General features: G+C 34.8%; 1 long non-coding RNA gene across 1 annotated transcript; it reads right to left on the reverse strand.

The window, feature by feature from the left end:
- Positions 1 to 2,424: 2,424 nt before the first annotated feature.
- Positions 2,425 to 7,109, reverse strand: LOC130645891 (uncharacterized). Its single transcript, XR_008982757.1, has 3 exons — positions 7,004 to 7,109; positions 6,608 to 6,802; positions 2,425 to 2,623 (listed from the first exon to the last, which is right to left on the reverse strand). It is a non-coding gene; the product is annotated as an uncharacterized LOC130645891 (long non-coding RNA).
- Positions 7,110 to 10,828: the final 3,719 nt, after the last annotated feature.

Here is a 10,828-nt window from a genome sequence, read left to right on the forward strand (position 1 = left end):
GTCTCATCAAAAATGAAAACATTGTTGAAAACTTCAAGTCTCATGCGTTTTGGTGGTGAAAAGATAATTTGAAAAATCGTTCTGGAAATGGGTTTACTCACAGGGTACTTTCTTTGTAAACATTCGACTATACGGGACAAGCCCGGGATTTAGGGAAATCGTGGTATTTCGTTTGCCGGCGATTAAACCTCTTTCATTAAGCGTCTCATTAAAAATGAAAACATTTTTGGAAACTACAAATCTCATTCGTTCTAGTGTGCAGAAATAATTTGAAAAATCGTTCGGGAAATCAGTTTACTCCCTGGGTACTTTCTTTATATACATTCAACTATACGGGCCAAGCCCGGGATTTACGGGAAATCGCGGGTTATCGTTTGCCGACGATTAAACTTCTTTTATTTAGCGTCTCATCAAAAATGAAAATTTTTTGAAAACTACAAGTCTCATGGGCTTTAGTGGTGAAATAATAATTTAAAAAATCGTTCGGGAAATGAGTTTACTCCCTGGGTACTTTTTTTGTATACTTTTGACTATACGGGCCGAGTCCGGGATTTACGGGAAATTGCAGGTTTTCGTTTGCCGGCGATTGAACTCCTTTTATTCAGCGTTTCATCAAAAATGAAAACATTTTTGAAAACTAAAAGTCTCATGCGTTTTAGTGGTGAAAAGATAATTTAAAAAATCGTTTTGGAAATGAGTTTACTCACAGGGTAATTTCTTTGTATACATTCGACTATACGGGCCAAGCCCGGGATTACAGGAAATCGCGGGTTTTCGTTTGACGGCGATTAAACCACTTTCACTAAGCGTCTCATCAAAAATGAAGACATTTCTGAAAACAACAAGTCTCATGCGTTTTAGTGGTGAAAAAATAATTTAAAAAATCTTTCGGGAAATGAGTTTACTCCCTGGGTACTTTCTTTGTATACTTTTGACTATACGGGCCGAGTGCGGAATTTACGGGAAATCGCGGGTTTTCGTTTGCCGGCGATTAAACTCCTTTTATTCAGCGTCTCATCAAAAATGAGAACATTTTTGAAAACTACAAGTCTCATGCGTTTTAGTGGTGAAAAAATAATTTAAAAAACTGTTCTGGAAATGAGTTTACTCACAGGGTACTTTCTTTGTATACATTCGACTATACGGGCCAAGCCCGGGATTTACGGGAAATCGCGGGTTTTCGTTTGCCGGCGATTAAACTTCTTTTATTAATCGTCTCATCAAAAATGAAAACATTTTGGAAAACTGCAAGTCTCATGCGTTTTAGTTATGAAAAAAAAAATTAAAAAATCGTTCGGGAAATGAGTTTACACCCTGGGTACTTTCTTTGTATACATTGGACTATACGGGACAAGACTGTGATTTACGTGAAATCGCGGGTTTTCGTTTGCCGGCGATTAAACCTCTTTCATTAAGCTAGGCTGTTCAGGTCAAATTTTTCTATGCGCCGCTCGACCTTCTAGCCGTATGCAACGTTTTCTACATTTCTATACGGTTTCAACGAGGGGTCGCGCAACTCCTAACTCCAAGCCATTCTCTAGTTATTGTTATTTTTATGATAGATAGTATAGCCCTTTTTTGTTGCGTTTTTCGGCCAATTTCGCAACAAAACACGGCACAAAGACGGGGGTCATGTATAGGTTTTTTTTCACAATTTCTATCTTTAAAAATCAATAACTCCAGATTGAGACATGGTAAGAACTTAAAATTTTTACAGTAGATAGTATATTTGTAAAAGAAAAAATATATTAATTTTTGATGGTTTATTTTTAGAAATGACGTAATGATGACGTCATAGCTCAAATATTACTACAAATTGCTCTAAAAGCGCAAGAAAGTATACAACAACCAGTAAACAATTTTATAAACTGTAATCTTAACGTTAAACAAAGTTCATTAGAGTGTACGAAATTTCGGACAAGGGTGTAAATTTGCAGACCAGATAGAAAAAATGACGTCATAGTTGAAAATATCTTTCCAAATTGATGAAAATGCAAAAAAAGTTCACAGGAACATAATAAAACACCACAAATTAGTAACTATTCAAAAATTATACAAACACTCTTAAGGAGTACAAATATCTGACAAGAGTGTAATTTGCAGACCAGATAGAAAAAATGACGTCATAGTTGAAAAAATATTTCCAAATTGATGAAAATGCGAAAAAAATTCACAGGAACATAATAAAACACCACAAATTAGTAACTATTCAAAAATTTTACAAACACTCTTGAAGAGTACAAAATATTTGACAAGAGTGTAATTTGCAGACCAGATAGTAAAAATGATGCTGTAGCTCAAAAATAACATAAAATCAATGTATAAAAGCAAAACAATTATACAATAACCGGCAAAAATGTTTATAAACTGTAATCTTAACATTGAGAGACTTCATAGAAATGTACGAAATTTATATTTGCAGACCAGCCAGAGAAAATAACGTAATAGCTGAAAAGATATTTCAAATTTAAGGAAATGTAAAAAGAAAGTCCACAGGAACCACTGTAAAACACTAAGTTGGTAACTATAAAACTTTGACAAACACTCTTAAAGCTTGCAAAATATTTGACAGAGTATAAATATGCAGACCAGATGAAAATGGAACAACTGCACCTTTTAGCACCTAAATAAAAAAAAGAACGCAAAATATTAAGCTACCATAAGTGCTAAATGTTTTAATAGAACAATATATACCACATGTCACAAGTTGACAAAACAATGATCCTCAAAGGAAGAAGTTTTTGCCATAAAAAAGTTCCACGGTTTGAACGAGTTACATTACCACAAAAATTTCTTCCCTCAAATATATAACTATACTATAACTAACTATATTCTAAGATAACATAATAACGTCTCCCTTCTCAAAATCTAAAATTATTGGAAAACTCCAAACTGTCTCAGGTTCTGACTCATATACTACATTAAACAACGTGCGTTTAGGATTGGAATGTCGTTTTGCTACACTTAGAATTTCCCCTTTACACCAATATGCATCCTCTTCATCTTCTTCCTTTAAATGATGCCGTATGTGTAAACCAACTAAACAATCAGGGTCTTTGATGAAGGAAGGGAGTTTGTTGCTTTTTTGTTGTTCAGACAGTTTTTTCATCCTTTCTTTCTTGATCTTTTCCATCAGTTCCTTTTTTTGGGTTGCAACTACTTCATCTCTATCTTCCTTCGACTTCAGGTTATCCTTTGTTACCTTTTCTGCAGATGATGAAAATGTTACATGCATGATTTTAACAAAGTTTTCAAGAAGCTCTTCCCAAGACAAATCAACTCTTTTGTTTCCACTCTGTTTTGTTTTGTTAAACAATTTGGAATTGCATTTGAAAGGCATAACATGCCTGTAAAAATTCATTTGCGCTAGCAAAACTTCTGCACGTTTTTGTGATGATATATCCATGATGTTTTTTTTCAGTTCATCAACAGATATCCAAGCCTGGACATTTAGCTCAAGCAATTTGTTAAAAGCTTCCACTTTCTTCAATGCTATTTTCTCTTCAGCTTTCTTTTTCATATCTTGTTTAGCAAGCAATTTCCTTTTCCTCTCCTCCAACAGTTCTTTTCTCCTTGATTTATACTTCGCCTTCATTTTTTCCACATTATGTCTGGCTGATTCCATCATACTTTTTTTCTCATCATAAGACTTCTGTTCAAACCAATCAAGTGTTTTGTTACGCGACCACATGGTTAAAGCCTGCAATGTTTCAACATTGGCACTTGGCTTCGTTTTCACTAACAAATCCAAAATTGCAAAGTCACTTTCAGAAGCCTTATTGGTTACTGGTACAATTGATGACGTCTCCTTTATTATCTGACTGGGGCTCCAGTACTTTCCTCCAGGCAGTTGATCCTTACATTGACGCTCTAAGATGATGAGAATTGCATGGCAAATAATTTCAAGGGCTTGCTGTGTTAGAATATCCAATTCATCATCACCTGTATCCTCAAATAGCTTGATAAATAATTCATCTTTGTTGTGCACAATAATACCATCCTCTTGGAAAATATGACTGCCAGATAGAAGTGATGAACAATTGTTGCAGAGTGCAGATAGTTTGACTTTAAGTTGTAACAGGTATGGATTTATTTCGAGGATACTTTCACAAGACTCTATTAATCGCCACAATGGACCAGTCAATAATTTATCAATAATGCCAAGTGCTCTGACTTCACTAAGAAACAACTTATTTGATACGTCTTCATTTACAGCTTTCAGTAAATTATTAGGATCAGGCCATGATGAAAGAAAAGATACGACTGCATCACGATGGTAATATAATGCAGCAGCGTTATAAAACAATATGTTAAAACGATTTCCAATAAATGGTACAAAGTAAGATTTCTGATTGCGACCAGCTAAAAACGAGTTAAAATACGATGCTACTCCACATTCGTCACTTCCACGCACATGAAAAGCTTTACAAGCTGTACGCACTAATCTAGAAGCAGAAGATTCTTTTGCACTATTGAAGGCAAATACTGTTTCATAGTCATCACAGAGGACCATTCTCTCAAATGAATGCAGAACTTTATCTGCCTCTGAGGCAAAATTTGCCAGAAGATGTAATTTGCAAAAGAAATTTCCCATATCGGTCATGTCCGTTTTTTGTGTTTCGCTTAAATAATTCCAGTTTTCTACAACATTTGGTAATAATTTTTCCCTTAAAGATTTCAGTTGTGAGTTAAATAAAGGATTAATAGGGCCAAGATCCGACATTGTAGATTTGATTGATGTGACAAGCCGGGAAAAATTTGCATCCTTGTCACATTCTTTCAGAATGTCACACATGTCATCAATTGTGTCAGTAAAATTTTTCATTACTGTTGCCGCATCGCCACCTGCAACTTCTGATAATCCAAATGTTAAAGTTTTTCCTTTCGATGTTGTAATCTGAAAATTTTGATAATGTTTATGGTATTTTGATGTACCATCTCCATGTAAACAATTACCAAACGCCTCTCTGTCATTATCAATCATTGCTTCTGCAACCTGTAATTGTGCTAAAATTAATGCTTCTTGCATTAAATGACTTTTTAAACCTTGTGAAGGCAACCTGTCAACCCTTTTTTTTGCAAGTTTTTCAAGTACAACCTTGATCACATCATTTACCTTTCCCATGCTGACATTCAAGGAAAGTAATTCCATAACAACTTCTCTTATTTCGTCTGAATAACGACCACCTTCAAATGTTACAATTTCATTGTCGTTTAATAACGAAACGAGCATTTGCAAATCACGATTTTCTTCAGTAAGTTGCTTCATGTTTGTACAGAGTTTGTCATAATCACTTTTTAAACACTTCATATCATTCACTTCTTTGTGGTCAATCAATTTTTTCTGGTTTTCAATTTTTAACAACAAACTGTGCGTCTTTCTTTTCAGTTTTGCTTTCTCATTCCGCAGATCATCAACTATAGTTTCACTGTTTTCTAATTTATCATTGAGTCTGTTCAAGTTTACTTTCATGTCATCCAACTCATCACTTTTATTCTCAGTACCAGATATCAATTCAGCTATTTCTGATTCCATTTTATTAATTTTATCATCTCTGTTTTTAATTTTCTTTGATAAATTTCTCAATTTATCTGCCCTCGCTTTGCTATTATCTTTAAATTTCAATTCCACATTTCTAAGTTTTTCCTCTACTTCAAGATAATTGTTCTTTATACGACGATATTCTGCTGTCAACTTATTTTCATCCTTCATTGCTACAAATAACTCGTTACTGAGTTTCTTAACCTCTTCGACTTGTGTGTTGTATTGAATTTCTAATTCTTGAAAATTTTCGCACTTTCTTTTTAAACTTTTGTTTTCCTCCTTTAATTGTTTCATTTTCTCTTTAAACAAAACTTCATTTCTAGAACTAGCCGCATCAATAGATCGCTGATGTGGGGTAATTTACACTGGAACACTAAACTCAGCTTCCAACAAAGTTTCTATAGCAGAATTAGCTTTCCTTTTTTTCAGACCATTTACTTTCTCTACTAGTCTTTTAACTTTTGTATATAACGCTTTTTCTGGACATGTTATTTCAACACCAAGTAAAACAAATCCATCACTTACTTCTTTAATGCTTTTTTCATTCAATGAAGAAAAAAGATCATAAACTTGTTTATTTTTAATACTCATTTTTAAAGCTGAAAATATATCAAGCGAAACTGCACTAATAATTTTATTGTCTAACATAAGCTGCAAAACTTTCAACCAATGCATATTATTTTTAAAATACCATTCCTACCTAGACTGTGTTTTATCTGCCTTTCTAGTTTACGTCAGCAATTATGATATAGCTATACATACTAAACAATGGAATATTTACAAAAATAACATTATATAATCATTATCTCTTCAATTATTATCTAAATCTTGCTTTTTAAAACAGTATAAGCTAGCTATAAAGTAACCTACTCTGACTCTTAGCTAACTTTAGGCCTGGAAAGTTGGAAGAGAGACGTTTTTGTAAAAAAGAATAATGGTAAACAGTAAACAGTTTGCAAGAACTGAGTGGGTAACAAATTGGTATCTGGAATCAACAAATTTCCAAGCCTAATACTTTAAGTGTTTAAAAACCAAATCACACTAGTAGTAAGTAAAATATACCTTTATCTATTAACCACACAGTGGTATGGAATAATTAAACACAACATCACACACTCCATCTTCTGGTCCACTACTTCGGCTAATATATATATAGCTAGGTAGCTAGCTAGCTTTGGTGCTTTAGTTTAGTAGCTGTGTCTAATGTTAACTGGAATATCTAGCACATAGCCATGATTAATAGCCATCATTCCAAGACTATAAATTATATAATAAAATAAAATAAATAAAAAGTCGAAATTCGTTGTTGCACTGCAGCAAGTCACATAGAACTTTAAGACGGGGGTTCGATATAAACAAAAAATGCTTTTTCTCCAGATTTGTCATGCAGGAAAGTTAGGAATAAGAATAGAAATTGAAAGTATATTTTTAATATAAACTAATTTCAAGTGAGACTACCTGATACGTCATGCACTTTCCTCTGTTTGCGCCAAGTTTACATTTCCCTCGTCGAAATCTGAATACACTGTTGGTCGTTTAAACAAGTCTCATTCAAAATAACAAATTTAAGGTACTTAACAATCACTATCTGCCCATACACCATCTGTCTTAAGCGAAATAGGTGCCGAATTCGACGATTTAAAATAAGTGCCATCACGCGCAATAACAAAATACGCGTTGCCGTGTGCGAGCTTGTTTTAAGCTGAATTTCCGAACACGGCAAAAAGTCACGTGACTGAACAGCCTAATTAAGCGTCTCATTAAAAATGAAAATATTTTTGAAAACTACAAGTCTCATGCGTTTTAGTGGTGAAAAAATAATTTAAAAAATCGTTCGGGAAATGAGTTTACTCCCTGGGTACTTTCTTTGTATACTTTTGACTATACGGGCCAAGCCCGGGATTTACGGGAAATCGCGGGTTTTCGTTTGCCGGCAATTAAACTTCTTTTATTCAGCGTCTCATCAAAAATGAAAACATTTTTAAAAACTACAAGTCTCATGGGCTTTAGTGGTGAAATAATAATTTAAAAAATTGTTCGGGAAATGAGTTTACACCCTGGGTACTTTCTTTGTATACTTTTGACTATACGGGCCGAGTCCGGGATTTACGGGAAATCGCAGGTTTTCGTTTGCCGACGATTAAACTTCTTTTATTTAGCGTCTCATCAAAAATGAAAACATTTCTGAAAACTACAAGTCTCATGCGTTTTAGTGGTGGAAAAAATATTTTAAAAAATCGTTCTGGAAATGAGATTACTCACAGGGTACTTTCTTTGTATACATTTAACTATACGGGCCAAGCCCGGGATTTACGGGAAATCGCGGGTTTTCGTTTGCCGGCGATTAAACCACTTTCACTAAGCGTCTCATCAAAAATGAAGACATTTCTGAAAACTACAAGTCTCATGCGTTTTAGTGGTGAAAAAATAATTTAAAAAATCGTTCTGGAAATGAGATTACTCACAGGGTACTTTCTTTGTATACATTTAACTATACGGGCCAAGCCCGGGATTTACGGGAAATCGCGGGTTTTCGTTTGCCGGCGATTAAACCTCTTTAATTAAGCGTCTCATCAAAAATGAAAACATTGTTGAAAACTACAAGTCTCGTGCGTTTTAGTGGTGAAAAGATAATTTAAAAAATCGTTCTGGAAATGGGTTTACTCACAGGGTACTTTTTTTGTAAACATTCGAATATACGGGACAAGCCCGGGATTTAGGGAAATCGTGGTATTTCGTTTGCCGGCGATTAAACTTCTTTCATTAAGCGTCTCATTAAAAATGAAAACATTTTTTGGAGACTACAAGTCTCATTCGTTCTAATGTGCAGAAATAATTTAAAAAATCGTTCGGGAAATCAGTTTACTCCCTGGGTACTTTCTTTATATACATTCAACTATACGGGCCAAGCCCAGGATTTACGGGAAATCGCGGGTTTTCGTTTGCCGACGATTAAACTTCTTTTATTTAGCGTCTCATCAAAAATGAAAACATTTTTGAAAACTACAAGTCTCATGGGCTTTAGTGGTGAAATAATAATTTAAAAAATCGTTCGGGAAATGAGTTTACTTCCTGGATACTTTTTTTGTATACTTTTGACTATACGGGCCGAGTCCGGGATTTACGGGAAATCGCAGGTTTTCGTTTGCCGGCGATTAAACTCCTTTTATTCAGCGTTTCATCAAAAATGAAAACATTTTTGAAAACTACAAGTCTCATGCGTTTTAGTGGTGAAAAGATAATTTAAAAAACCGTTTTGGAAATGAGTTTCCTCCCTGGGTACTTTCTTTGTATACTTTTGACTATACGGGCCGAGTCCGGGATTTACGGGAAATCGCAGGTTTTCGTTTGCCGGCGATTAAACTCCTTTTATTCAGCCTCTCATCAAAAATGAAAACATTTTTGAAAACTACAAGTCTCATGCGTTTTAGTGGTGAAAAAAAAATTTAAAAAACCGTTCGGGAAATGAGTTTACTCCCTGGGTACTTTCTTTGTATACTTTTGACTATACGGGCCAAGCCCGGGATTTACGGGAAATCGCGGGTTTTCGTTTGCCGGCAATTAAACTTCTTTTATTCAGCGTCTCATCAAAAATGAAAACATTTTTAAAAAATACAAGTCTCATGGGCTTTAGTGGTGAAATAATAATTTAAAAAATCGTTCGGGAAATGAGTTTACACCCTGGGTACTTTCTTTGTATACTTTTGACTATACGGGCCGAGTCCGGGATTTACGGGAAATCGCAGGTTTTCGTTTGCCGACGATTAAACTTCTTTTATTTAGCGTCTCATAAAAAATGAAAACATTTTTGAAAACTACAAGTCTCATGCGTTTTAGTGGTGGAAAAAATATTTTAAAAAATCGTTCGGGAAATGAGTTTACTCCCTGGGTACTTTCTTTGTATACTTTTGACTATACGGGCCGAGTCCGGGATTTAAGGGAAGTCGCAGGTTTTCGTTTGCCGGCGATTAAACTTCTTTTATTCAGCGTCTCATCAATAATGAAAACATTTTTAAAAACCACAAGTCTCATGGGCTTTAGTGGTGAAATAATAATTTAAAAAATCGTTCGGGAAATGAGTTTACACCCTGGGTACTTTCTTTGTATACTTTTGAATTTACAGGCCGAGTCCGGGATTTACGGGAAAACGCAGCATTTCGTTTGCCGGCGATTAAACTTCTTTTATTCAGCGTCTCATCAAAAATGAAAACAAGTTTGAAGACTACAAGTCTCATGCGTTTTAGTGGTGAAAAAATAATTTAAAAAATCGTTGGGGAAATGAGTTTACTCCCTGGGTACTTTCTTTGTATACTTTTCACTATATGGGCCAAGTCCGGGATTTACGGGAAATCGCGGGTTTTCGTTTGCCGGCGATTAAACTTCTTTTATTCAGCGTCTCATCAAAAATGAAAACATTTTTGAAAACTACAAGTGTTATGCGTTTTAGTGGTGAAAAAATAATTTAAAAAATCGTTCTGGAAATGAGATTACTCACAGGGTACTTTCTTTGTATACATTTAAGTATACGGGCCGAGCCCGGGATTTACGGGAAATCACGGGTTTTCGTTTGCCGGCGATTAAACCTCTTTCATTAAGCGTCTCATCAAAAATGAAAACATTGTTGAAAACTACAAGTCTCATGCGTTTTAGTGGTGAAAAGATAATTTAAAAAATCGTTCTGGAAATGGGTTTACTCACAGGGTACTTTCTTTGTAAACATTCGACTATACGGGACAAGCCCGGGATTTAGGGAAATCGTGGTATTTCGTTTGCCGGCGATTAAACCTCTTTCATTAAGCGTCTCATTAAAAATGAAAACATTTTTGGAAACTACAAGTCTCATGCGTTTTAGTGGTGAAAAGATAATTTAAAAGATCGTTCTGGAAATGGGTTTACTCACAGGGTACTTTCTTTGTAAACATTTAACTATACGGGCCGAGCCCGGGATTTACGGGAAATCGCGGGTTTTCGTTTGCCGGCGATTAAACCTCTTTCATTAAGCGTCTCATCAAAAATGAAAACATTGTTGAAAACTTCAAGTCTCATGCGTTTTAGTGGTGAAAAGATAATTTGAAAAATCGTTCTGGAAATGGGTTTACTCACAGGGTACTTTCTTTGTAAACATTCGACTATACGGGACAAGCCCGGGATTTAGGGAAATCGTGGTATTTCGTTTGCCGGCGATTAAACCTCTTTCATTAAGCGTCTCATTAAAAATGAAAACATTTTTGGAAACTACAAATCTCATTCGTTCTAGTGTGCAGAAATAATTTGAAAAATCGT

The sequence above is a fragment of the Hydractinia symbiolongicarpus genome, chromosome 5 (assembly GCF_029227915.1).
Source record: "Hydractinia symbiolongicarpus strain clone_291-10 chromosome 5, HSymV2.1, whole genome shotgun sequence".
NCBI classification, from domain to species: Eukaryota; Metazoa; Cnidaria; class Hydrozoa; order Anthoathecata; family Hydractiniidae; genus Hydractinia; species Hydractinia symbiolongicarpus.